This window comes from Lissotriton helveticus, chromosome 2_1 (genome assembly GCF_964261635.1).
Source record: "Lissotriton helveticus chromosome 2_1, aLisHel1.1, whole genome shotgun sequence".
Taxonomy (NCBI): domain Eukaryota; kingdom Metazoa; phylum Chordata; class Amphibia; order Caudata; family Salamandridae; genus Lissotriton; species Lissotriton helveticus.
The window spans coordinates 1,002,673,944-1,002,701,913 of record NC_136059.1 but is presented as its reverse complement, the minus strand read 5'-3'; the positions used below and the strand labels follow the sequence as shown (position 1 = coordinate 1,002,701,913).

The 27,970-nt window shown below is 48.9% G+C and overlaps 1 protein-coding gene across 1 annotated transcript in view; it reads right to left on the bottom strand.

Annotated features, from left to right (window-relative positions):
* The window catches only part of LOC144818400 (cytochrome P450 1A1-like), a 228,540-nt gene that overhangs the window by 136,853 nt on the left and 63,717 nt on the right, over positions 1–27,970 (bottom strand). The window contains exon 2 of the mRNA XM_078675774.1: positions 19,091–19,189. The gene's annotated coding sequence lies outside the window, so the exon portion shown is untranslated. The remainder of the gene's footprint in view (positions 1–19,090; positions 19,190–27,970) is intronic.

The window sequence follows — 27,970 nt, the reverse complement described above, 5'->3', positions numbered from 1 at the left end:
GTAATCTATGGTACATAATGAAATCAGAATAATACAGAAGTGCAAAATTAAAATACATTAAATTACCAGAATTGCCTGCCCTTGTCATATTGTCTCAGCCGACCCCTTCAGGCACAATGCCTTTTTCAATTTGTGTGCCTGTGTCTCTGCACCTCTCGGCGACATACGCCCGGTATGGGCCCCATATGTCTCTAGGGCATGAGGAGTTTGGCATTAGTGACACATAGATTTCACTATTTACGTTACAATAAGCTAGTCTGCGCAGCCAGGCCTTCAATGTTGGAGCTGTTCTCCCGCCCCACATCAGCGCTATCTCCCGCTTAGCCAGCAGAAACCTAGGTGCCGCGAACCTTTTTGTCTTTTTGGGAAAGTTAGTCATGTAAACCATGAGTGAGATCTCCGGGGTGGGGGTCAGTGATAGGGAGGTAATTTTGCCTAGTGTATCATGTACCTGCTCCCAATACAGTTCTAGTTTAGGGCACGTCCATGTTAAGTGGGCAAAATCCGCTTGGGGGGCATAACACTTCAAGCAATGATGTGGTCTAGACGGATCGATTTTATGTGACCAGGCGGGAGTGTGATACATTCTGCTCAGGAATTTAAAATGAATGAGTTTGTGCCTAGTGTTGAGAGAGATTTCCCTTGTGACCCTGCAGCACTGCTCCCATTGATCATCAGATATGGGCCGACTGAGATCATGCTCAAATGCCGAGCGGACTTTAATATCGGTGATCGGACGTATCTTGAGGCATGCTTTGTACATTGTAGAAATTAAATGAGCGCCCGTCACGCTCTCTATAATCAGTGTTAATGGGGCCGCAGGTTCCTCCACCATTGGATAGGTAGGTAGGTTGGCTCGCAGAGCGAAATGCATGCGTATCATTATGAAGGCGTCCATGAAAGTACTACCCTGAAACCTAGCGTCCTCAGGCATCGAGAATATATAATTATTGGGGAAAGAGATCGCCAATCTGTTGGATATCAAATTTAGCTAACATGCATTGCACTAGTGTTTCTCCCGTGATGGGGAGCCATGTAGGGCTTGGAAGAGGTAATGCCGGGGAATAAAGAAGATCCAGCCCCAGCAGTCTACGCAGCTTCTCCCATGCCCAGCTGGTAGTGGAGACTGTTTGTATGTCAAGTGGGTCTCTAGGAAATCCCCTGGGAAGGACTGTGGACAAATTGTGAGGGAGCACTAGGTCCGCCTCCGGCCTCAGGAAGGGGATCCGGGCGTCCGGGTGATACCAAGCATAAGCATAACTGCACTGCGCTGTTAAGTAATATAAATACATATCTGGAACGCCAAAGCCTTCCCTTTCATACGGGAGAGTCCAGATCTGCCAAGCAGCCCTAGGCCACCCGCCACCCCAAACCAGCCTTATAAGGTATTGGCGCAGCTTCAGAAAGAAGGCTTGAGTGAGGGGAATGGGAATATTATTGAAAAGATATAAAGAATTTAGGCAGTACTATCATTTTGATAATGGTGACCCTACCCGCCATAGACAAAGGAAGACGAAGCCATTTCTCAACCTGTGCCTCCAAGGAGCTTATAAGTGAGGATGGTCTGAGTATAGCAAATGTAATATACATATATATACAAATTCAGATAGAACCATGTTCACCTTTAAAGTTGAAAACAATCAAAAGAGAATTTAAATTTTTGTTTTTCTTTCTGGCGTTTTATTCATTCATAGCCAAAATTGTGTAGAGCATTTTATGATAAAGACATGTAATTGTTGCATCATTACATTCCGTATTCGAAATCGGTGCTCTCTATGAAAAGGGAAGGGTAGGTGAATAAGTGAGGGGGACAGAGTAAAGGTGTTGTGACATAAATAGTTGCATCCAAGTTAAAAATGAAAAAACCTGAAATACGCCGTTTTTCCTTGACACACCATAGGAGCTAATTAAGAGATGTATTCTCATAAATCTATGCGTGATGTACAATTGGGAACCTTTGCCCATTAGTCTGGTTGTAGAGGTTTTTTCATTTTTAACTTGGATGCAACTATTTATGTCACAACACCTTTACTCTACACAATTTTGGCTATGAATGAATAAAACGCCAGAAAGAAAAACAAAAATTTAAATTCTCTTTTGATTGTTTTCAACTTTAAAGGTGAACATGGTTCTATCTGAATTTGTATATATATGTATATTACATTTGCTATACTCAGACCATCCTCACTTGTACTGACCAACGGACCCAGGTCCTGAGTTTTAAGGGCCTACCCCTTTCATACTCACACTCCAAGGAGCTTATAGCTCGCCTATAATTTAGCATAATTATAGTAGAGGTGTCCATTTGAACATGTATGCCGAGATATTTGACCGAGTCGTAGCACCACTCAAGCGGAAACCCACATTCCCTTGGTTCCGTGCTGCACGTCAATGTAAAGATTACAGACTTGTGCCAGTTGATGCCGAGCCCTGAAAAAAGGCCAAACCACAAGATTTTTCTAATTATTGGTTCAAGCTTAGTCTGAGGATGTCTCACATATATGATAGTATCTTCTGCATAAAGTGATACCAATAGTGGATCAGTATTGAACTGTAGCCCTCGGTGCAAGTGACGTTCCTGGAAATGTCTCACCAAGGGGTCCATAGCTAAAATAAACAATAATGGAGATAAAGGGCATCCCTGCCGCGTTCTGCTGGCCAAGTAAATGGGCAGGGACAGCGTGCCGTTGATGTGTAGTCTAGCGGTGGGGCAAGTGTATAAAAGAGCTGTGGTGGTAACAAAATCCTGCGGCGCAATACTGAAATAAGAAAAGGCCATTCCAAGGAATCAAAAGCTTTTTCGGTATCTAATAATGCTGCTGCTGCCGGGACCAATTGATCTATCATGTGTATTACTGAAAAAAGGGTTCTAAGATTAGGCGAAGTGGAGCGATGTGGGACGAACCCGGACTGTGCAGGGAAATAATATACTCCATTAGCAAAGCAAGTCTGATTGCTACCACCTTGGCTAATATTTTATAATCCTGATTTAATAGAGAGAGGAGCCTATACGAACCACATTGAGAGGGGTCCTTGCCAGGTTTAGGAAGCAGAATAATAACGGTCTCTCTAAAAGTAAGAGGAAAGATGTGTTTTTCCAGCGCTTCTCGTATACCTCTATCAATCGGGTGACTAGAATGTCTTTGTACGCCTTGTGGAAATCTGCCGTAAACCCATCTAGACCTAGAGCAGAGGAACTCCGTAATGCATCAATGGCTTCCATAAAACTGTCTTGGGCTATTGGGATGGCTAGGAAGTCCTGCATATGCTTCTCGAGATAAACTAGCGCTATTTTGGATAAGTAATATTACAGAGCGCTTAGGTCTCCATCTATTCTGGAACTGTATAGGGATTTAAAATGAGCCAAGAACGTGTTACTTATCTCTGGGGTAGAGTACACCGACTGACCAGTGGGAATTTTAATTTCAGTTATGTATGCCCTGCTATAGGGAGGGCGGAGTATTTGCGCAAGGACCTTACCAGGACGTTCACCCTCACCATATCTCCTGCCCGTGTAATATTTACTCAAATACAATATTTCCCTATCTGCTGTATCCCGGAACTCCACTAATAGAGCCAGGCGCAGACTTTCCATCTCTGCAGAGGCATTCTGAAGCATCTCTGTGTCTAGTGCCAATATGTTCTGCTCAATGCGCGCTAGAGAGTTACACAAGTCTTTAAGAAAACTTGACAATACAAACCCCACAAATGTACGCTTTAAAGCCCTCCCAGAGGACCGCCCATGTATCCACTGAACCAGTGTTAATTTAAAAGTAGTCCTCTATGGCAATCCTAATTTGTTCAAGGAACACCAGATCTTGAAGTGCTCTACTCGGAAATCTCCACTGACGCTCTAACGCCCCCGGGTCGCGGGACAGCAAGCCTACGTACCACAGGGGAATGATCTGAGTAGGTACGTGGTAGGGTGTCAAGCGCCTGGACCCAGCCCGCTATTCCAGGGGAGACCAACCAGTAATCGATTCAAGTCCAGGTGTTATGGTAGCCAGAATAGTGAGTGAAGGAAACAGTGGCAGGACTGTGTGTGCGCTCAATATCCACTAAGGAGAATTGCTGACAGATGTCTTGTAATGCAAGGCGAGAGCAGGTTTTGGTGTCTGGAGAGGAAGAAGTGCTGTCCCTAACAGGATCCATCAATAAATTAAAATCACCTCCCATAATAATTAAACAGGGATTTAATGTCAGCAAGTGTGCCTGTAAGGAATAGAAGAACTCTGGGGAGTCTATATTGGGACCATAGATGCCTATTATTGCAAAAAAGTGACCCATTAAAGTATCTGTGACAATCAAAAAATGGCCCTCGCTATCCATAATCACTTAACCTGGGGGAGAAGGGGATACTTTTGTGAATTAGTATGGCAACCCCCCTAGCGTAACTGCTATAATTCGAAAAATACATGTGTGCTCCCCAGCTAGTAGCCACTGGGGAACAGTCTGTTTTGGATAAGTGTGTTTCCTGAAGGCAGGCTACATCGATGTTGTAGCGAAGTAAGTAGCTGATCACCTGGCAATCAATCAATCAATCATTGCATTTCTAAAGCGCGCTACATATCCGTGAGGGTCTCAAGGCGCTGGGGGGCGCTACTGATCGAAGAGCCAGGTCTTGGGAAGTCTTCTGAAGGCCAGCAGGTCCTGAGTCTGCCGTAGGCTGGTAGGGAGAGTGTTCCAGGTCTTGGCGGCGAGGTAGGAAAAGGATCTGCCGCCGGCGGTGGCTTTCCGGATATGAGGAACTGTTGCGAGGGCGAGGTTGGCTGAGCGGAGGCTTCGGGTGGGGGTGTGGAAGCTGAGACGGTTGTTGAGGTATGTAGGTCCGGTGTTGTGTAGTGCTTTGTGTGCGTGGACGAGGAGTTTGAAGGTGATCCTCTTGTTGACGGGTAGGCAGTGCAGGCCTCTCAGGTGGGGTGTGATGTGGCTGTGTCGGGGGACGTCGAGGATCAGTCGTGCCGAAGCGTTCTGGATTCGTTGTAGTCGTCTCAGGAGCTTGGTTGTTGTTGCTGAGTAGAGGGCGTTCCCGTAGTCGAGTCTGCTGCTGATGAGGGCCTGGGTGACAGTTTCTCGTGTCGGGTGGGATCCATTTGAAGATCCTGCAGAGCATTCGGAGGGTGTTGAAGCAGGACGCGGAGACGGCGTTGACTTGCGTGGTCATGGAGAGGGTGGCGTCGAGGATGACCCCCAGGTTGCGTGCATGGTCTGTGGGTTTCGGGGCTGTGCCTAGCCATGTGGGCCACCAAGAGTCGTCCCAGGCTGATGGGGTGGGTCCGAGAATGAGGACCTCCTTCTTGTCAGAATTCAGTTTCAGTCTGCTGTCCTTCATCCAGTCGGCTATGGCCTTCATTCCTCTGTGGAGGTTGGCTTTGGCGGTGTGGGGGTCTTCGGTGAGGGATATGATCAGCTGGATGTCGTCGGCGTAGGAGATGATGTTGAGGTTATGTTGTCGTGCTACGTGGACGAGCGGTGCCATGTAGATATTGAACAGCGTCGGGCTGAGGGAGGATCCCTGTGGGACGCCGCAGATGATCTCGGTGGTTTTTGAGTGGAACGGTGGGAGGCGGATGCTCTGGTTTCTGCCGGAGAGGAAGGATGTGGTCCAGGCCAGGGCCTTCTCTTGAATTCCGGCGTCAAGGAGGCGTGCTGATAGGGTGCGGTGGCAGACTGTGTCAAAGGCTGCAGATAGGTCCAGGAGGATGAGGGCGGCTGTTTCTCCTTTGTCCATCAGGATGCTGATGTCGTCAGTGGCGGCGATGAGGGCGGTCTCGGTGCTGTGGTTGCTGCGAAAACCGGATTGAGAAGGGTACAGGATGTTGTTGTCTTCGAGGTAGCGGGTTAGCTGTTTGTTGACAATCTTCTCTGTCACTTTTGTTGGGAACGGGAGCAGGGAGATGGGCCGGAAGTTCTTGAGGTCTTTGGTGTCCGCCTTCGGCTTCTTCAGAAGGGCGTTGATCTCGGCTTGCTTCCAGCTTTCCGGGAAGGTTGCTGTCTCGAAAGAACTGTTGATTGTTTTCCGGAGGTGGGACGGGATGGTTGTGCTGGCTTTGTTGCAGAGGTGGTGAGGGCAGGGGTCAGATGGGGATCCGGAGTGGATGGAGTTCATGGTTTTGATGGTGTCTTCGTCGCTGACGTAGGACCAGGTGGTCAGGAGGCTGGTGCGGGTGGTGGTCGCAGGGGTGGTGGACTCGGTGGTGGGTGCGGGGGTGTCGGAGTTGAAGCTGTCGTGGATGTCGGTGATCTTGCGGTGAAAGAAGGTGGCCAGGGAGTCGCACAGGTCTTGTGATGGCGGGATGTCGTTGGTGTTGGAGCTGGGGTTGGAGAGTTATTTCACATTATGAAGAGCTCTTTGGTGCTGTGTGCGTTGTTGTCTAAGTGGTCCTTGAAGGCGGTCCTCTTGCCGGTCCTGATGAGTTGGTGGTGTCTGCGTGTGGCGCTCTTGTGGGCTGTATGGCTGTCTGGTGTTCGGTCGTGGAGCGATTTCTTCTCCAGCTTCCGATAGGTGCGCTTGGAGATCCGGAGGTATTCGGTGAACCAGGCGGCTTTCTTGTTGGTGTGGTTGGTTGTGGTGGTCTTGAGAGGGGCGAGGGTGTTGGCGCAGTCGTTGATCCACTGTTTGAGGTTGGTCGCGGCGGTGTCTGGGTCGGTGGGGTCGGCGGGTGTTCTCAGGGCGAGGGTGGTTGTCAGTTGGTTACCTTGCCCCAGCAGCGGCATGGCAGCTGTTGGGTGCGGTGGTGTGTGGTGGGTTTCTTGAAGGTGAAGACGCATCTGTGGTAGGTCCAGTGGGGTTCGGTGGTGTGATTGAAGGAGACGTGGGGGCGTGTGGAGAAGATGGGGTCCAGGGTGTGTCCAGCGGCGTGGGTGCGTGTCGTCACAAGCTGTTTGAGTCCAAGGTTGGCGAGGTTGTCGATCAGGGCGGTGGAGTTGGCGTCGTTGTTGTTCTCGAGGTGGAAGTTCGGGTCCCCGAGGAGGATGTTGTCCATGGAGGTGAGGGCGTGGGTGCTGACGAGGTTGGCGATGGTGTCGCTGAACTGTGGTCGAGGTCCGGGTGGTCTGTAGACGAGTGTTCCTCTGAGGGTGGTGTTGGGGTCAGTGTGGATCTGGAAGTGCATGTGCTCGGCGGTGGTGAGGGTGTCGTCGGTGTTGGTCAAGACTCTGAGGGTGTCCTTGTGGATGATGGCGATTCCCCCTCCCACTCCGTTGGTGCGGTCTCTGCGGGATATCTTGTAGCCCTGTGGGATGGCTATGGCGATGTCTGGTGCTGAGGAAGTGTTCAGCCAGGTCTCCGTCAGGAAGGCGACGTCGGGGTGGTGCAGTCTAGGAGGTCCCAGAGTTCGATGGCGTGCTTGCGAGCGGAGCGGGTGTTGAGGAGGATGCAGCGGAGGTGGTTGGGTTCTCTGACTGGTGGTTTGGTGGGCTGGATGCTGGTGTATCTGCAGTTCTGGCAGGCGAAGGGCCCTTGGGTGTGCTTCGGGGTGGCCGGGAGCAGAGGTTGGTCTCGTCCGGTGTTGAGTGCATGGAGGGTGCTGGAGTCGTAGTGCAGTCTGGCGTTGCGGGGGGTCCAGGGGTCTTGGCACTGGGCGCGGTCTAGGCGCGGATGGACGCAGACGGGCTTGCCTTTGGCGCGCCTTCGGCACGCCAGTGGCGCGCGTCCGCTACGCTTCCGCGCGGCGACCTATATAAGAGGCGAAGTGGAATGGAGGGGCAGCTGGGAGGCGGGAGTGGGGCGGCCAATGGGCGAGGGGATGGACACATAAGGCAAAAAAGGGGGCGGCCCTTAGGGGAGCAGCGGCGGGAAGCAGAGGGCGGGGGGGCACAGAGGGCAGTGGCGCAAGAAGGAGCGCCTAAGTAGAGACAAAAAAGCAGAAATACCAAAGACAAGTTACAGTAAACAAATTGGGAAAAAGAAACAAGATTAGCAGTTCAACCAAAACAGTCACCAACAGTCACCAGGGGCAGCGAACCCTCGGCAGCAGCGGGAGAGGGGCACGGGCACTCAGGAGGAGTCGTGCGGCGTGGGGAGTGACCCGAGGTCAGGTCACACTCACTGCCGCGCGGCGACCTCCATAAGAGGCCAAGTGGGAGGGAGGGGCAGCTGGGAGCGGGGCGGCCAATGGGCGAGGGGACGGACACAGAAGGCAAAAAAGGGGGCGGGCCGCAGGGGAGCAGCGGTGGGAAGCAGGGGGCGGGGGGGCACAGAGGGCAGTGGCGCAAGAAGGAGCGCCTAAGTAGAGACAAAAAAGCAGAAATACCAAAGACAAGTTACAGTAAACAAATTGGGAAAAAGAAACAAGATTAGCAGTTCAACCAAAACAGTCACCAACAGTCACCAGGGGCTGCGAACCCTCAGCAGGAGCGGGAGAGAGGCACGGGCACTCAGGGGGAGCCGTGCGGCGTGGGGAGTGACTCGAGGTCTGGTCACCTGTCGTCTTTTACGGGTGTTATTTAGGCCCCTGATATTCCATGACATAAGGGACAACCCAGAAGGACCAGGCAAGTTACCTAGCTGTGCCATACTGTGACGGGGATATTAGTTCTGTGTGTAGAGAAGAAAACCAAACGCCATGTGATAGTGACATGTATATCTGTCCCCTGAAGATCTTGAACATAATGTAAGTGTCCCCCCCACCACCCACCACCCAGCCTCACCCTTTCCCTAGCGAATCAAAACCATGCCCACCGGAACATCTGGCGATGCCAGTAGTATGCAAATCTAGTAGTGGATAAAACAAACCCACACCACGATTTTTGAACAATTAGAAACCAAAATCAGGTATACACCTTGAAAGGTGGCAACGCCACGCCGACCGGACATACAAGTTATAACTACAATGAATGAAAAGAAACCATACAACGAAAGCATCAAAATCAGAGAGCCCAAACATTGTTGCCACGTTATCCAGTCCCTGAATTGGAAAAGAATTCCATGCTGGCTTCAGAGCTGCTCTGGGGAGGGGATGAGACTAGCTGCTGCCGCTGATCCACTGCTGTCTTTTTTGTAGGAGTGGCAGAACTCCTGCGCTTCAGTTGTGGTGTCAAATATACGGGAACAACCTCCGACATTAACCTTAAATCTAGCTGGATAGAGCATTACATTCCGAAGTCCCAGATTTCGTAGGGCAGCCTTTACCCCGTTAAACATGCGGCGTGCATCTTGTACCGTTGCAGTAAAATCTGGAAAGAAGGATAATTTAGAACCTTGCCACTGCACTTCACCGCATTCATGTGCGGCATGTAGAATGGAGTCTCGATCCCGAAAGTTCATAATTCTTGCGACGATGGGTCTTGGAGGAAAGCCAGGGTTGGGACGGGGGCCCAGAGATCTGTGGGCGCGTTCTATGACAAATCCTGGAGTAAAGGAGGCTTTACCAAATAGATCAGACAGCAGCTGTTCAATGAAGAGGTCCATGCAACCAGTTGTGGCTGTTTCTGGTACGCCTAAGATGCGTACGTTGTTTCGTCGACTACGCGCTTCCAAGTCCTCGTTCTTAATCGCCACCTCTTTCAAAAACGCTCCACTCTGTCCAGATGTTTCCGTGACTGCGCTGCGCCATCCTCCACATCCGATATCCTAGCCTCCACCTCATCCAGCCGTCGATCATGTGTGACTTTTATCAAGCGCGTCGAACCTGCCGAAATCCTGCTCTCATCTCTTGAAGCATGGCCACTGTCAGGGACTGAGGGTCTTCCGTACCATCGGCTCCATGGGTGTCATCTGCCATGTCAGTGGGGTCATCGGACGCGCCGTCTGCAACATTCCCAAAGGCTTTACGGCCCATGTCGCAGGGAAGTAAAGAGGCACTGCCAGGGGAGAACAGGTAGATCTGAAGAGCAAACAGGGGCCCGTGTTGGGGCAGTGGATCCCACGTAGTCGTGCAGTTGTGGACGAAGATCAGGGCAGCGGTCTCGGAGTGCAGGCCACCCAGTGTCATACAGAAGTGGAAGCGGCCTGGAATCCAACGCTGGTAAGCCGCGGCGCATGTCTGCCACAAAGCTCCGGAGCCTCAAGCGTCACAGTGCCCCCTTTCCCCAACGCAACCAGAGCCAGGCCGGAGCACGCGGGGAGTGGCCTCTGCAGGGTCAGCGAATCTCAGGTCAGTAGTTGTTGCAGAGGCCTGTGGACAGCAGGTGAGACGCGGGACAGCCTGAAGAGCTACAGCCTCTCATGAGCAATCCGCTCGTAGCCCCCAGGGAGAGAATGTATTAGATGCCTGAGGCAACAATGGGAGGGGAATTGCAGCACTCGAATAGCAAACTGTGCCACAGGTGATTGTGAGGCGTCTATGGCTGAGTGCAGTTGTTGCCAGTGTCAAAGGGGTGAAGCAGCAAGAGCATCTCCAAAATGACCCAAACTTGCCAGGCACAGGGCGATGCGGGCTTGTCAGCACTACGGTGCTGATTGCCGCAGGGGATGAGGTTCCCGGGCTCTCGTAGATGACCAGACCCGGCAGTCAGCCATGGTGAAGCAAACAGGCCTGAGGAGTGGAGGAGGGAGCAGGCACCACACAGTCAGCCCAGCAGATGTCCCGACCCCGAGTGTGGGGCCGAGAGAGCCGCCCCGCACCCCCACCGTACCCCCAGGAGTCAAGGAAACCGGAACGCCCTGTCCCCGACTCGGTCTCCAGATAAGGCAGTCAGCGCCAGGTTGGGCCTCGCTCTGGACACGCCACACCCATAAACCAGGGAAATGCACACCTTAGGGGCTTTGGGGGATTAGGGGGATTAGGGGGATCAGGGGGGGACAGCCACACAACTGCAAGGGAAAGCGGTACCTGGATCCAGGGACGACCGGCGGCCCCCGCCCACCTCAGGGCCAGATTTCCGCAGCTCCCAGCCATGTCGTAAGCCGCGGCTCAGAATCTCGGTGCGGTCTTGCGCAGCAGTCAGTAACCCCAGTTCAGGGCATCGGAGCAGCCGCCGGGTGATGCCGTTCAATTCCGCTGCGCCTCACGGGATCAGCGGTGGGCTTTCTGGTCCGTTATCTGGGGCTCTTCATATCAAAACGGACGAAAAACGATCCCGGCCGGTGGAGCTTCAATCACAAGCGGCCATCTTAGACGCTTGCGTGGCCACGCCCCCGGGTACCATCTTTCCTTTAGTTGTTCACCTAAGACTTCTGCATGCACCATGAAGGAGTAGTTTCTGTCCTGTAACTCCAGTTCTGTAGTAGGGGTATCTCTGTTATAGTCACAATCTAGTGAATAGTCCCGCCCATGTGCGTGGACCCCGGAGCAATCAAAAATAATCTCTTAAAGTGTCGAAAAATGCAGACCTGCACAGACACTTAAGAGAGAATTAAAGACAGATAATGCAGCCTATAACACAGGCTACACTGTCCAGTACTTCAACTAAAAATTCCACCAAAAAAATCCACAAAACAGCAAAGCCTGTACAGATTTCCCTTGCCTCAGCAGCAAAAACCCTCTGGAATGATAGAGAGGAAGATCTGGACAGACAAGCCCCATAGGCTGCCATTATGTGGCTCAGAACAGGATACTGTGCCTTTAAGAGAACTTTCCAGAACTTCACAGTATCCCAGAATGCACTGCAGGTCCCTTTTACTTTCAGTTCTTTTTGAAGGCGTAACACGCCAGACCTGTAGCATTCCTTACATGAATATCTCTCTCCACCGGGGAGGAGGGCGGGCGCTTATGACTATAACAGAGATACCCCTACTACAGAACTGGAGTCACAGGACAGAAACGACTCCTTCTGTAGTAGGGGATCTCTGTGTATAGTCATAATCTAGTGAATAGAATGGCAAGCCCATCCCCACACCAAAGCGGGGGTGGAGAAATGAGAAATAACACCACTATTGTGCGAACAGATTTCGCAGCGAAGCCTGCCAAACCTGAGCGTCTGCTCTGGCATCAGTGTCCAGGCAGTAATGCTTAGCAAAGGTATGGACCGACTTTCAAGTGGCCGCCTTGCAGATTTCTGCAATGGGAACATTACGAATCAAAGCCGTCGTGGCAGCTTTGCCCCTGGTGGAATGAGCCTTAGGTTTGCCCCCTAAGGTCTTATTAGCCTTTTGGTAACACAATTGTATGCAGGACACAATCCACCTCGAGATGGACTGCTGAGAGGTCGCAAGACCTGTCCTGACTGATCCATAATTGATAAACAATTAGTCCGACCTACGAATATCTTTGGTTTTATCCAGATAAAATTTCAACACCCTCCGAACATCCAGGGAATGTAAAGACCTTTCCGCTGGAGATGAAGGATTCTGAAAAAACGTAGGCAAAGTTATAGTCTGGTTGACATGAAAATCAGAAATAACCTTGGGAAGAAACTTAGGGTGAGTATGCATAACAACCTTAGCAGCATGAAATACAGTATAAGGTTCTTGGCAACACAACGCCTGAATTTCACTCACCCTGCGGGCCGATGTAATGGCCACGAGGAACGCCGCCTTCCAGGACAGGTGCTGCAACGAAGCCTTATGAATAGGTTCAAAAGGCTCCTTCATCAACCTGGACAGCACCACATTCAATTCCCATGAAGGCGAAGGAAGCCTGACAGGAGGGAACACTTTCTTCAAGCCTTCCAAAAAGTCTTTGATCACAGGGATCTGGAAGAAGGAAGTCTGTGAAGGGCATTTCCTGTAGGCAGTCAATGCAGCCAGATGGACCTTAATGGAATGGACATTAAGGCCAGACTGCGCCAGATGTAGAAGATATGGAAGGATGACATCTTCCTTACATGTCGTCGGGTCATAGTTCTTGGACTTGCACCAGATGCAAACCCTCTTCCACTTGTAAGCATAAGAAGTCCTAGTGGAAGGTCGCTTAGCCTCCTTCAGTATGTCCATGCAATCTTCTGGGAGATTAAGATGGCCATATTGCACTATCTCAGGAGCCATGCCGCCAGACTCAAAGACAAGAGATTGGGGTGCAACATCTGCCCCCCGAACTTCGTGAGAAGGTCTGGCCTGCACGGCAGCTTCATGTGAGGAAGGAGAGACCGGTGAAGCAGGTCCATGAACCATCACTGTCTGGGCCATTCCGGGGCAATCAGTATCATCCGCGCCCTGGACTGGGACAGCTTGATGAGAACCGTCGGAATCAGGGGAATGGGTGGAAAAGCGTACAGAAAGCTGTTCGACCAGTTGATCCATAACGCATTACGCAGCGTCCCCGGCTGGTAGTACCTGGAGGCGAAGTCTCGGCATTTGCTGTTTTCTGCGGTGGCGAACAGATCTACGTCTGGAGTTCCCCACCTTGCGAAGACTTCTCCTAGTACTTCGTCGTTTATGACCCATTCGTAGTTTTCCTGAATCAGTCTGCTCAGTGCGTCTGCCTGAACATTCTGCACACCTGGCAGATGGGTGGCCGTTATCGTCAGTCCTCGAGCCAGAAGCCAGTGCCAGATCGCCTGCGCCTCCTGCGACAGGGTGCGTGATCTCGAAACCCCCTGCTTGTTGAGGTAATACATCGTGGTCGTATTGTCCGTCTGTACAAGCAGAGAGTTGGTCTGGAAGGACGGGTGAAAAGCCTTCAGTGCCAAATGAACAGCTCTTAGTTCCAGGAAATTGATGTGGTACGTGGACTCCGTCGGGGACCACGTCCCTTGAATCTGTACGTCTCCGGAGTGCGCTCCCCATCCCTGGAGAGAAGCATCCGTCACGAAAGTCTGAGTGGGAATGTCCTTGTGGAAGGAAACCCCTCTGAGGAGATTCTCCGCTGAACACCACCACTTCAGAGACTGAAGAGCATGCAGAGACAGTCGTATCTTGTCGTCCCAAGATCCTCTCCTCTGGTCCCACTGATCCTCCAAGCACTCCTGCAGCGGTCTCATGTGCAGCCGCGCATGTGGCGTCAGGAAGATACAAGAGACCATCGATCCCAGTAGAGAAGACACCGTCCTCACTGTTGTAGACGGAGTGGTCATAAGAGCCTGAGCCTTCCGAAGGAGTGATAATCGTCGCTCCTCCGAAGGAGACACGCTTGCTGACATCGTATCGATGGTGGCTCCCAAGTACTGAATGCACTGGACCGGAGTCGGGACAGACTAGGACATGTTGATGTGCAACCCCAGCTTGTTCAATAGAATGCACGTCTTCTGGAAGTGTGCTTGAGCTTCCGAGAAGGAGGAGGCCTTGATCAACTAATCGTCCAGGTACGGGTAGACAAACACATTGTTCTTCCTCAGGTGTGCCGCTACCACTGCCATGCACTTCGAGAAAGTTCTGGGTGCAGACTTCAGCCCGAATGGAAGTACCGTGTACTGATAGTGATTGGTGCCGACTTGAAATCGCAGGAACTTCCTGTGTTTGCGTGCAATGGGCACATGGAAGTACGCATCCTGTAGGTCTATTGCACATAGCCAGTCTCCCTGTTGGAACTGAGGATAAATCTGATGCAACGACAGCATGCAAACCTTTTCTCTGCGAATCCACTTGTTTGCCTGTCGCAAGTCCAGAATGGGCCTGAACTCGTTCTTGTCCTTCTTGCGGACCAGAAAGAACCCGGAGTACAGACCTCTTCCTCTTTGAGCCAGAGGTACGTCTTCTATCGCCCTTTTCCTTAACAGGATATCGGCCTCCGCCTGGAGCTCGCGCAGTTGATACTGCGAGCTGACCGGAGGAATCGATGGAGGAGGGCTGGTGAACCGAAGACTGTATCCATTGCAAACAATATTCAGCACCCACTTGTCCTGAGTAATTTTTCTCCACTCTGCCAGAAAAAATTGAACGCTTCCTCCCACCGGAGCGGGTAACGGATGAAGGGGGAAGTAACCGCTCAGGGTCGAGACCCGGCCGGGCCTTTGTTTGCTGTAGAGGACTGCTGTCCACCTCTACCCTTCTGGCGTTTCTGGAAGGGTCTCCGGAACTGCTGCTGTTGTTGCTGCTGCTGTCCCGAAGACAGTCCTCGCCCTCTGCCCTGTGCACCGAACCGTCTCTGGAACGGTCGGTAGGGCTTCGGAACTGCTGCTGTTGTTGCTGCTGCTGTCCCGAAGACTGTCCTCGCCCTCTGCCCTGTGCACCGAACCGTCTCTGGAACGGTCGGTAGGGCTTCTTTTCTTTGGGCTTTTCAAGCCCACTGCAGTCGGGGTCTCTGCCTCCGCCTTCATGCAGGCCATCTCATCATCGGCATGTTTTCCGAACAGAGTTTCTCCTGAAAACGGCGGATTGGCCACCCGCTGCTGGGCCTCCGGCTTGAGTGACGTGAGCCTGAGCCAAGCATGACGTCACTGGTTGATCCCATGACAGTAACCATGGGCCCCCAAGAGAGAGATATCCGCAGCCGCGCTGATGACCTGGTTTGAAACCAGCATCCCTTCCTTAAGGATCTCTAGGAAGTCCTCCCTCTTGTCTTGCGGCAGAAGTTCCGTGAACTGTTGCAGGGAATCCCACAGGGCACCGTCGTACCGCCCCAGCAAGGCCGAATCACTGGAGGCTTTCATGGTCGTGGAAGCAGTCCCACAAGCCTTACTCCCAGCCGAATCGATCCATCGGCTTTCCTTGTCAGGCGGCACGGTGGAGGACGGGGAGGTAGAGTGTAACTTCCTGGCCGCCGTCACTATAATGGAATCGGGTACTGGATCCATTCGCAGGAATGCCGGGTCCGAATCCGGGGCCCTGTACTTCTTCAGAAGTCGGGAGGGAGCGGCCTTTACCACCGCTGGCGTAAGGAACAGCTCCTCCGCAGGTTCCACCAAACCTGGCACTAGTGGCAGCAGGGGGCGAGACAGATGCTTCTTGTGAAGTGTCTCAAATATCACGGACGTCGTAGGTATAGGAGCCGTCACCGTGATGCCCAACTTCGTCGCCCCCCTCAGGAGAACCTCCTGGAACGTGCTGATGTCGTCCACCGGAGACACCCTTGTCCCCGGGGAATCCGACAAGGTCGGCGAATAGGATCGTGTCCTGGAGGAGTCCGTGCGGGACCTGGATCCACGCCTCCTATGGCGATGCCGAGATCTAGTGGAGGATCTGCGCCGACTCCTTGATCTTCCTCTCTGTCCGGAGCGTGATCTTGACTTCCTAGGCCTCGGACGATCCGCCGGTTCCACCGGAGCAGGCGTCTTGGGTTTGACCGGGGCCTGCGGCTTAGGAGTCCCTTTGGGAGGGGTCGGAAGCCTGGGTAACGAAACCGACCTCGGAGGAACCGGGGGCGGACTCTCTGGCACCTGAGGTCGAGGTATGGGTTGTGGAAGCGGGGGCAAAGGAGGAGGGGTAGGAGCCCTCGGAGGGGGACCCCTCGGCAATGGAGGAGGAGGCGTAACTTCCGAAGGCGTATACACCTCGGAATACACCGAGCCCGGTGATCCACCTCCAGCCTGGGACGTTGGCCAGCCTCCCATGGCATCAGGCCTCTTCTCCCGCTTCTTCGATGTCGAAGAACGGTGACCAGACGGCGAGCGTCGGCCCCTCGACGTCGAACGTCTCTTCCTCGGCGTCGACCGCCTTCCATGCCTCGTCGGCGATCTCTCGTGCCTTGATGGCGATCTCAACCGCCCTCGACGACGACCTCTTGCGCCTCGACGACGACCTCTTGCGCCTCGACGGCGACCTCCTGTGCCTCGACGGCGACCTCTTCCGCCTCGACGGCGGTCTACTCCTCGACGACGAGGATCCCCTCGACAACGATCTTCTCCTCTTCGCCGACGACGAACGGCGGTGTCGCTTCGACGGCGAGCGCCGACGTCGGGCCCTTTGACGTCGATCACTCGACGTCGAGACCGACGAGGATGACGACGAAATCGTCACAGGAGACTTAGACGGCGGTCTGTGCACATCCCTCGACGTCGAGCCCTGGGGAGACGGGGAACAGACCGTAGTCATTCCTCTCGACGTCGTGGTCGGGGCAATCGACCCAGACGGAGAGTGGGCACGCTTGCTGGTCTTCCTGCCTCTGGGGAGCCCCCCAGAGGCCTCAGCATGGGCAGAAGGAGCCCCTACAGACCCACCTTGCGCCTTCAGCATACTTTCCTCGAGTCCCTGAAGCCTGATCTTCTGTCTGTCCTTCAGGGTCCTGCCAGAGAAGCCTTGACAAATCTCACACTCCTCTGGGACATGGGAAGAGGGAAGGCAGAGGATACACACCTCATGGGGATCTGATTTGGCCTTCTTCTTGGAGCACTCCGGGCATTTGTCAAATAATGCAGGCATATTTGACATCAAAAAGGAGCAAAAACCAAGAAGAACAGCACTAAAGTACTTTAGAAGCACTCAAAATGAAATTAATAGTGAAAAATCACCAATAAACCCTTGAAAAGGAAGAGCTCAATGCTCCAGGGTCCTGCTTGCAGGAGCCGGAAAAAAGAACTGAAAGTAAAAGTGACCTGCAGTGCATTCTGGGATACTGTGAAGTTCTGGAAAGTTCTCTTAAAGGCACAGTATCCTGTTCTGAGCCACATAATGGCAGCCTATGGGGCTTGTCTGTCCAGATCTTCCTCTCTATCATTCCTGAGGTTTTTTGCTGCGGAGGCAAGGGAAATCTGTACAGGCTTTGCTGTTTTGTGGATTTTTTTGGTGGAATTTCTAGTTGAAGTACTGGACAGTGTAGCCTGTGTTATAGGCTGCATTATCTGTCTTTAATTCTCTCTTAAGTGTCTGTGCAGGTCTGCATTTTTCGACACTTTAAGAGATTATTTTTGATTGCTCCGGGGTCCACGCACATGGGCGGGACTATTCACTAGATTATGACTATACACAGACATCCCCTAATACAGAAGTCCTCCTTTCGGGCGCAGTTTCGCCTAATTCTCAGTAGTTGACTGTAACTTCTAGGATGAAAGGTTTGATACAATAAAATTGTATTTTTGTCCGTGGGCTTGTGGTGTAAAGTGGTGGTTAACTTTTCATCTTGCACAATCACTTCTACATCCAAAAACGTTAAGCAGGTCTAGTTTTTTGTCATGCTAAATTTGATATCTGCATGTGTACTGTTAAGCCACTCGAAAAAAGTTGACAGTTGATCATCTGTGCCTTCCCATAGGCACTAGACATCGTCGATGTATCGGTACCATGATAAAATATTGACACTATATGGATTATGATTGAAAATGAAGCGATCTTTAAGCAGGGCCTTGAAGACAACCGCCATCTCTGGGGCATATTGACACCCCATAGCGGTACCCTTGACCTGCATGAAGAACATGTCTTCATATTTAAAGTAGTTCTTTTTTAAGGCTACTCTTGCCAGGTCCAATATGACCTCTGTTGGAACTCTTTGAGGTTTTGGTCACATTTCTTAGACTCCAGGCCTTCCTTCTTTGGGATCGGAGTGTACAACAAATTCACATCAAATGAGACCAACCATTGTTGGTTGGAATCAAACGGATGGCCTTCAATTTTATTGATAAAATCTGTGGTGTCTCTAAGGTACAATGGTACTTGTTCTAAGAACGGTTTGAGGAAGACGTCAACATATTTCGCTATCCGTTAATGCACTGAATCGCACCCCAATACAATTGGTCTCCCGGGTGGTTGTTGCTGCTTTTTATGAATTTTCAGGGGGAAATAAATCACTGGAATTCGTGGTTGTTTTTTGTTGAGGAACACAAACTCTTTGGGTCCTAGGATCCCTTGGTCTAATCCCCATTTGAGTTTTGTGCTGATTCCACTCTCTATTTGCTTTGTAAGGTCTTCTGTTAGTTGTTGGTACCATTCTGTACACACTCATACAGCATGGCTCACCCAACACACTGTGAAAGTATGTTATAAGCACCACCTTTGGTGTTTTAATAGGAGCCTATTGATGCAGTTATGCTCCGTGACATATCCAGACAGCCCTGCCGTCTCTTTACCAGGAAACTTACAGCCACCCATTAGCAGAAGGGGGGTAGTCCAAATGATTCCTAGTATTCCCTTCAAAATTGCCTTTACTGTGCTATAAATGTACACAACATACTGCTCTTCTATCTACCACATTTTGCCTTTGACACGTATCTTATGAGAAAAAAACACTCCGAATACAAAGATTCACTCCTCTTCATTAGGAATTCCTCAGATGATCCACTAATGCAAGGCACCCAAGCTTGACCCCAGGCCACACTTTGACAATTACAGAAAGAGTACTAAGACATTTCTGAATAAAAAAAATGGAGGTAAAGAAAATAAATTATTCTTTCCACTCACTGTGGCCAGGACTCCACAATCCCAAAACTCCTGTATGCACGAGCTAAAGGTGCCTTCAGAACCTCTCAACTCTCTGGGAGCTTGGCGGAGCTCAAGACTCTGCAAAAAAGTACTGAGATGTAGGACAAATGTAATCAAACTACAACCAGCATGTAAAAAAGAAAGATAACTAGGGCCCAGATTCACAAAGCACTTTTGAATTAGGAGAATCATAATTTGCGCTTGCACATGGTCAGAACGTGCAAGCCATACATTACTCAAGTAAATGTGGAAAATTCCCAACCAATGCTCAAATGAGCTTCCTTTTTACCCTTTAGGTATGTGTAGGCTGTCCTGTTTTCAGTTTCTATTTTTGGTAAATTCTGGTGGGGTTTTTTCAGTGTTTTCAATATCTTAAAAAACAGTTGTTATCAGTGGTTACACATTTTCACGCCAATAAAACAACAGAAAAAGTTTTTTCCCGGTGTTTATGGAACGTTTCGCTTTTATCATTGCTTGCTTTTTGCACTGAAAGAACATGGTATATAGACAGTGTACGTATAGTGTATATGAGGTCCAAAGAGATTTTTCATGTGCGCTCGTGCTTTACTTCCCATGTAAACGTCTGTGAAAAGGCCCTCTGGGCATTCATAGCCCCTTGGGCTGAGAACCGTCAGCTAAGGGACACAGTTGGGATGACTCTTTCTTTGATGCCACATAAAGCACGAAATGATAAATATTTGCATTTTAGTTCCTGGGCATAAGAAAACAGTGCACCAGAATGGACTAAAAAGTCAATAGCATCCCTCATTAACTCTGAAGATTGTAAAGATGCTTTCAGCATACCATCTAACAAGTGGCAAGGATCTCCTACAGGGAATCACTTCAGCTCGGGTATCAATTTTGACAGGTCATCCCACACATTTTTTATATACGTAGCTGAATCACTACAAATACAAACAATATCACTCCAATCTTTGTTGAACTTGGAAAGAACCTTTTTTGCAGAGCATAACAAGTGACACTGCGTTCCATGCTTTCCAAAAGTCTGCATTTAATGTTTAAAGCCTGAGGCGTTGGCAATTCACCTACTATCAAAATACTGACCCACTAAAAACTATGGTCTGATGTATTAAGGGTTTTTACCCATTCTCTGTGGGTAAATGTGATGACACATATTAGGAAAGATTTTTATGAAACTAGCCATTTTACCTATCAGTGAAAGAATCAAATGCAGCCAAAATATCAAATGTTAGTTTGAACTCCCTACCCCTCCACATCCGCTGTATCGACAACCTACTCACTATCCGCAAAGTTATTAAAACCCACCTTTTTTCATGTTGGTAGGTCCCTTCTCCCCTCCCTCACCCCAGTAGGTTGTGCTATAGTTCTTAGCGCCGGGACGCCCCGTTGCTGGGGCAGCTGTCGCGCTCAACAAACCCTTAACATAACATAACATAACATATGTCCTGATTCTCTACAGTTTATAAAATAATTAAACTAAACCTAAAACGTGAAACTAAACCCTGCATCTTTACACCAAAGGCCATAAAACTGAAAAAAGTAAAAGGAAGAAGAAACAATATTTTAGTGGCATCCCTAAAGAACAAAACTCAAGCAGAATAATGTTAGCCAGTCTTTCTTACTGCTAGCTTGTATAACAAAGTTACATTTTATTGACCCCTTCAGTAAGAACAAAATGACTTTCACTTTCTTTTTCCTTTCTTTGAATGACATTTAGTTTGTGGTTGTGCTGGTGTTTTTTCAGTGTTTATATGTTTTCACCGGTGAGGGCTATTTTTCTTTCAGTGGGGTTTTATCAGTTATTATAGGTTTAAACCTAAAACCCCACAGCCTAGGTATGTGCATTTGAATATGGTCTACTATATACATGCTCATTTGACCTGGGCAAAGGGAAAATATTTGCAAGAGTAGTTATGAAAAGTGAATACATTGTCACTGGTAATACCAGGCAAAGATTTTGAGCTTTTTCAGATTAAACTAAAGGATTTCCTGCTGCAGGAAGGATGTCTCATGTGGGACACCTTGCAGCAGGAAACTTGTGGAGTGCTGCAGCAACCCATCCTTACTCAGGTACATGGTTCAAGGTAAGAGAAAAAGCAAACATACCAATGTCATGCTCCTGCTCAAGAAGCAATCCGCTGACACAGCCACGCTTTCCAACTACAGACATCTCCCTCCTATTATACCTGGTGAAGGTCTTAGAGAAACTAATCAACAGATGCTCAACTGTCCACCTCAGAAACCACCAGCTCCTCAATGCCATTCAGTTCAGATTTAGGCCCAACCACAGTACAGAAACAGAACTCATAGCTGCCACAAATGGCATTTGCATGACCCTTGGCAGAGGAGACAAGGCAGCACTCATTCTCATGGACCTATTTGCAGCATTTGACACAGTCTCACACCCCATTCTCATCGGGGGTCTGCACGAGACTGGATAGAACACAAGGTGTCAGGTGGGCACCTTAATCATCTGAAGCCCCTGTCAGCTACGCACCTTACACTTCGGAAGCCCACAAACTCATCTGTGGAGTAACTGAAGGTTCATCACTCAGTCCACCCCCTTTTCAACATATACATGATTCCTTTGGCCAACATAATTTGCACACACAACAACATCCTCTCTTATGCCGAAAACATGCATCTCAGACTTTCCCTCTCAGACAAGGCCCACAACACAAGAAACAAGTTCACTCCATGCTTGCCTGAAGTCGCTAATTGGATGAAAGCCCCTGTCTTATGCTCAGCATCAACAAGACAGAGGTAATGATCTTCGGCAAGAATCAATCAGTCAGGATTTATAAAGTGTGGCAAATCACCTGAGGGTCTCAAGGTGCTGGAGCTGCTAGCTGCTTCGTGGAGAAAGCAGTGAAAAACAAGGCAAAAAGCAGGAGAAAGCACTCAGAAAAAGGGGGAAAGCAAGGTGAAACAAGTTTAAAAAAAGGAAAAAGTAGGAGAAACCACTCAAGAAAAACAGGGGAAATGAAGGAGAAAGCAGTAAAATAAGAGCAAAAGCAGGAAAAACATTTAGAAAAATGGGGAGGAAAGGAAGGAGAAGAAAGTAAAAAATTAGGCAAAAGCAGGAAAAGCACCCAGAAAATGTGGGGGGGGGGGGGAAAGGAAGAAGTAAAAAAAGAGGCAAAAGCAGGAGAAAGCACTCAAACAATAAGTGAGGAAGCAGAGCAGAGTGGTGCAGCAGTGCAAGGGATCTGGGCCTGAGGCCTGCTCCTTAACACCTCACTATGGAACTCTAGCTGGTGGCTGGCTGAACATGACCCACACAGAGAACCTGTGCCAGGAACCTTCGAATAATCACCGTCAGCAAATAGGACATGACCGCACAAGTCAAAGCTGTCACTGCAAACTGCTTCCACACCCTGAAGATGCTGAGGAAGATCTTCAAATGGTGCCCAAGCAATTCTAGAAAAACTGTTTCTCATGCCCTAGTGACCAGCAAGTTGGAATATGGGAACCCCCTCTATGCTGAGATACCCAAGCAACTCACTGGAAGACTAGAAACCATCCCAAACTCAGCAGCCAGACTCATCCTCAAACTCTCACATAGAACTCATATCACACCATCCCTTAGGAAGCTTCTGATACAACAAATGTGCTCAATTCAAATTCAAGGCACTATACAACTCAAGCCCAACCTACCTGAATAGTTGTATCTTCTTTCACCAACCAACCAGACACCTGTGATGGGCAGAACTCCTACACTCACACATCCCCCTCATACACAGAACCAGATAAAGAGGATGGGCATTCTCTTATAACACTCCTAAAGCGTGGAACGGCCTCCAACTCTACATCAGAGTATTCTCCTCTCTTTTTGAATTCCCCAAGAAGCTGAAGCTCCCACATTTCAATTAACCAACCCATCATAGGCAGGGTTAGGCAAACACACACCTGCTCAGCTCTAGGATAGCCTTGTGGGTGATAATGTGCTTTACAAATAGACATTACATAACATAAAAGGATAGGGTCAGTAAAAGAAGTCGGGCTGCTGGACAGGTGGGAACTGCTCATATCTGGCACTCCACTCGAAGCCACTCTACATCAGTTCACTGTATGCCACTACACTCTAGGCCACTCTACTCTGCAAAGCTCCACTTTATGTCAATGCACTCTATGCCAAGTCACTCTAAGCCACTCTAACCTACTCTGAACTACTGACTCTATGCCACTGCAGTCTACTCTGCATCACTCCACTCTAAGCCACTCTATTCTAAGCAGCTGCACTCTACACCACTTTACTCAAAACCAATGCACTCTTTGGCACTACACTCTACACTGATCTACTCTACACCACTGCACTGCATGCTACTATACTCTGCCCTGAAACATGCTATGCCTCTACTCTGGAACACTCTATGCCCCTCTACTCTACACCATTGCACTCTACGGCACGTTACTCTGCACCGATCTATGCCACTGCACTCAACACCAATGCACTCTACACCACTAAACTCTATGCCACTCTACTCTGCATCCCCTCTACTCTGCACCCCTCTACTGCACTATACCCCAATGTACTCTATGTCACTTCATTCTACGCCTCTCTAATCTACTGTGCACCACTGCACTCTATGGCACAGCACTGTACGCCTCTCTACTCTACAACACACTACTCTACGCCAGTCCATTGTACCCCACTCTACTAGACACTAGTGCACTCTGCACCAATGCACTCTACGTCACTGCACTCTACAGCACTCTACTCTACACAATTCCACTCTTCGCCACTGTACTCAATGCTACTCTGCAACACTGCACTCTATGCCACAAGTATATCCCACTGCAATCTGCCCTGCACGACTCCCCTCTACCCTGCAGCACTCCACATCAGCCTACTCTATGCCACTGCACTCTATGCTTTTGCACTCAACACCACCCTACTTCACTATGTGCCACTCCACTCTACGTAATTGTACTCTATGCTGTGCCACTCTCTGCCACTGCATTCTACCCAGCACCACTCCACTCTACCCTGCACATCTTTACTGTACATCAATCTACTAACTGCCAGGGGTGTGGAATTTAATCAAATATCTACTTGTCCATGGGGCAGGTTGCTTCATAAATCTACTTGTCCTGTAACAAAATCCACTTGTCCCTTTTGTGCCATGTAATGCGGTGACACATTTTGGCAGCAATCTCTTTATATAGGAGCTCTGAAACAGCCGCTCTGATTATGACAGGGCTCCTTTCATAATAGGCTTTGAATACTAGCAATTCCCTTATTTTGCCAAGTTTTGACAGATCTACATACTGGGGCTGAAGGTAGTGGAAATCAACAGTTTCAGGGTTGGAATGCCCTTTTGAGTCTGTGCAAACCTACTAACTATAGGGTTGGTTACAGAACCCTTATCTAACGTTATTGATAACAAGGTAAGATCATTTATCCCATAAAGTCGATCGTATTTTCAAGACACAGGGAACATGATTAATAAAGTGGAAAACCTTCAATTTAACCCACAGACCAACATCTTAGTGACTCTAGACATAGAGTCACTATATAGTAAAATCCCACAAAGAGAAGCTCTGGAAGCCGTTGAATGGTTTATTGATGAATTTGACATTCCGTGCCCTAAACTATTCTTAATTAAATGTTTAAAGATAGTTTTAACAGAAAATGTCTTTGAGTTTGGCGACAATTTGTTTTGCCAGATCAAGGGTGTAAGTATGGGGGCTTCTGTAGCTCCGTCAGTAGCAAATATCTATATGGCCTTATTTTAGCTCAAATTCATATATAAAATGACATTGCCCCATTCTTCGAGTCTATTTCCATTGGTCCAGATTTATAGATGATACATTTTTTTTATCTGGACCGATGGGTAAGAGAATCTACAAGAATTTTTATTATGGTTAAATCTAGTAGATACCAACCTGAAGTTTACGGCATACGAGTACCAAAGAAGTCGCGTTCTTAGTTATAAAAATCAGGCATAATTCAGGTATTTTAGAAGTAGACTTATTTGTTAAACCTACTGCGAGAAACACTCTCCTTCATTTTAGAAGTTACCATCATCGTAACCAAAAACAAAGTATCCCTTGCTCACAGTTTTTACGAATAAGACGTAATTGCACAAATCTATCTGATTTCGATGTGCAAGCAAAAAGTGATGAAAGCTAAATTCTTGGCAAGAGGTTATCCCCATCGGCTGATACGGGAAACCTACAAGCGAGCAAAATTTATGACAGAGATCACCTATTGAAATCTGCCAATCAACCTAAAACTAATCAAATAGTATGTCACCAAACATTCAACAATGAACCCTGTCAAACTTATTATCTACTCAAATTGGCATATTATTAATAGTGATCCTGAACAAGACCATCACTATGCCAAACCTTTATTTGCACATCACCGTAACAAAAACATTACAGATATGATTGTTCATTCACGCTTCCAATCACAATCTTTGGGAGTTGTCTCTATTAAAAAAACAATTGATGGCAGCAGACCTATTAAAGGAACCTACAAATGCTCGTCATGTCAATCCTAAGAAACAGTCATGGAATGAGAAACTTTGGTTCATAATGAGTTACCATACATGCAAATCAAATGTGGAACTGTAAAACTCAAAACGTAATTTATTTAATTCTTTGTCCGTGCCAATTGGGCTATGTCGGAGAGTAATCTTGAGCAATCAACATTAGAATTACAGAACATCGTTCTACAATTAGGACTGCGAAACTAACAGCAACGCTAGTGAAACACTATATAGAATTGAATCATTCACCAGAGGATATGAGATGACGCATTTTAGAAAATGTTTAAATTGCAGATGAGAACGGCGGACTGGAAATCCCCAAAAAAGAGAGGTTTATCGGATCTTTTCCCTCAATACTTTTTCATGTGGATTAAACAATGAACTGCCGTTGGAAAACGCTATTTAACCCCTTCCATGCTGATGACGGCCCCTGGCCGTCATGCATCACAGTGCTCGTGTGCTGATGACGGCTGGGGGTCGTCATGAACCCGCACACTCTTCAGAAGTGCCGCACAGGCGCAGAATCGCGGCCGCGCCCAAGGGGTTAATATACTGATGTTTTTTAATATAGCTCCCTCAAGATGTATTACTTTCTGCATTTTAATGTAAGCAAATGGTTAATGATAGGCAGAACATAATAGAAGAGATATAAACCAAAGATTTCTTCATTTTTTCATAATATGATAGACCAAAAAATATATATGAAGGCCGTAACTGAAAACAAATAAAGTTAGCTAAATACAAACAGGGAGTAAGAATTTTCATTGTTATTTTTCAAAAAAGAAGTTGGCAGTCTAGCGTTTTTTAGCTGTAACTTCTTTGAAGACCTAACATCTGTAAGCACGTCATCCATCATAGGTCGCCAATATCAGTTAAATTGTTAATTGACTTATTCAGAACCAGGAAGTAAGAGGTAGTAGCACGATAAACAGGAAAATACTTAGCATTCTAGCTTTCTTTAGCAGTAAACCCTTCATGGAGAAAATACACGTAGGTCCGGGCGACGTCATTATGGCACGTCAGTATCAGCTGACATGCCATTGAGGAGAATCACCGATATCGCTTAAATGGGGATGTCAGTGATAGAATGAGCACTCATTGAACGAGCGATCGCAAACAGTTTGGATGACGAAATCATCAACGCAGGAGAAGCAGGTAAGCAGGACGTAGATATGGAGTCCGCAATCTAGAAAATGGTTCTTACAAAAATAGATCCCGTTAACATCTTGTTGTTCTTTCCATCCCCCCTTTCATCTATTTTTCCCGTTTCTACATAGAATCGTATTCCTTGGAAAAAAGAAGTATACTCACTGTAATGTTGGGCCCTAGGCCCACATGAGGTACTGTTAATGAGATACGGACACCAGGATAGTGGGCTAGTAAATGGGCGAAGAGCACGTGCGCTCCGCCCCCTTTATTGACTGGGTCACCTGACTCGTGACACCAGTGGTGGGTGGGTGTACAGTGTAGGGTTACATAGTAGAACAACTAGAACGTGTCCAGCAGGACACTACATTCCTCCCAAACTTTAATAAGAATTGAGGAAAAGCAAAGTCCGAACCTGTGGGAGGAAAATCAAATATGCAATATTGTAAACTTAGAAGGAGGCTCTTCAGCTGTCTGCTAGATGACGACGGTGGAAACTTGCAGCTGAAACGATCGTTCTCTTGGGCTCGGTGTCCTGGTTCTCGGTGGGCGTGCTCTTCTGGACTTGCGCCATGGCAGTGTGTTCTTCAGTCCATTGAGATCTTGCTTTTGGGGTGACGCCGAACAGGATGACCAGATGATAGCCTTGAGGGATGTTATCTTCTACTAGTCCGTCTGGTTTCTTCACTGTAGGCAGCTTGGCTTCATATTGCAAAGGAGGGAGTGGATGAAGGACATCCCTCTCACTGAGACGCCCCTCTCGCGGGTGTTCTCCTGCCACAAGATGTCCCGGAGGCCCTCTTCTTCAGGTTTCCCCTGGGCTGGGTGTTCTCTGCAGCGTTGCTCCAACTCCACAGTCTGGGTGTGAATGGAGGAGGCGATGAGATTACTACCTCGCAGTCTGTGGCTCCACCTGGAGGGTGGCTGTTGACTCTTGCCTTTGCGCACAAGTTCCTCTTCTTCCCAGGACGTGCAGGATAGACGGCGGTGGATCCATCTCTCTTGTTGGGACCCTCTGCCACCGGTGTCCCTGAGGCCTTTGCCCCTTGGATATCCACGGGCTGGCGTGGAGTGGTCAGTTCTCCTTCTGCCGGACGTCTGAGCGCTCTCCGCATCCAATCTTCCGCTCAATCCCAAAGGTAGGTGTCACCAATGGTTCAGCCTGTACTCTCCTGTAGTCGACCGGTCGTCGGAGAACTTGTAAGTAGATGCCTTTTCTGTTCCTAGTACCATC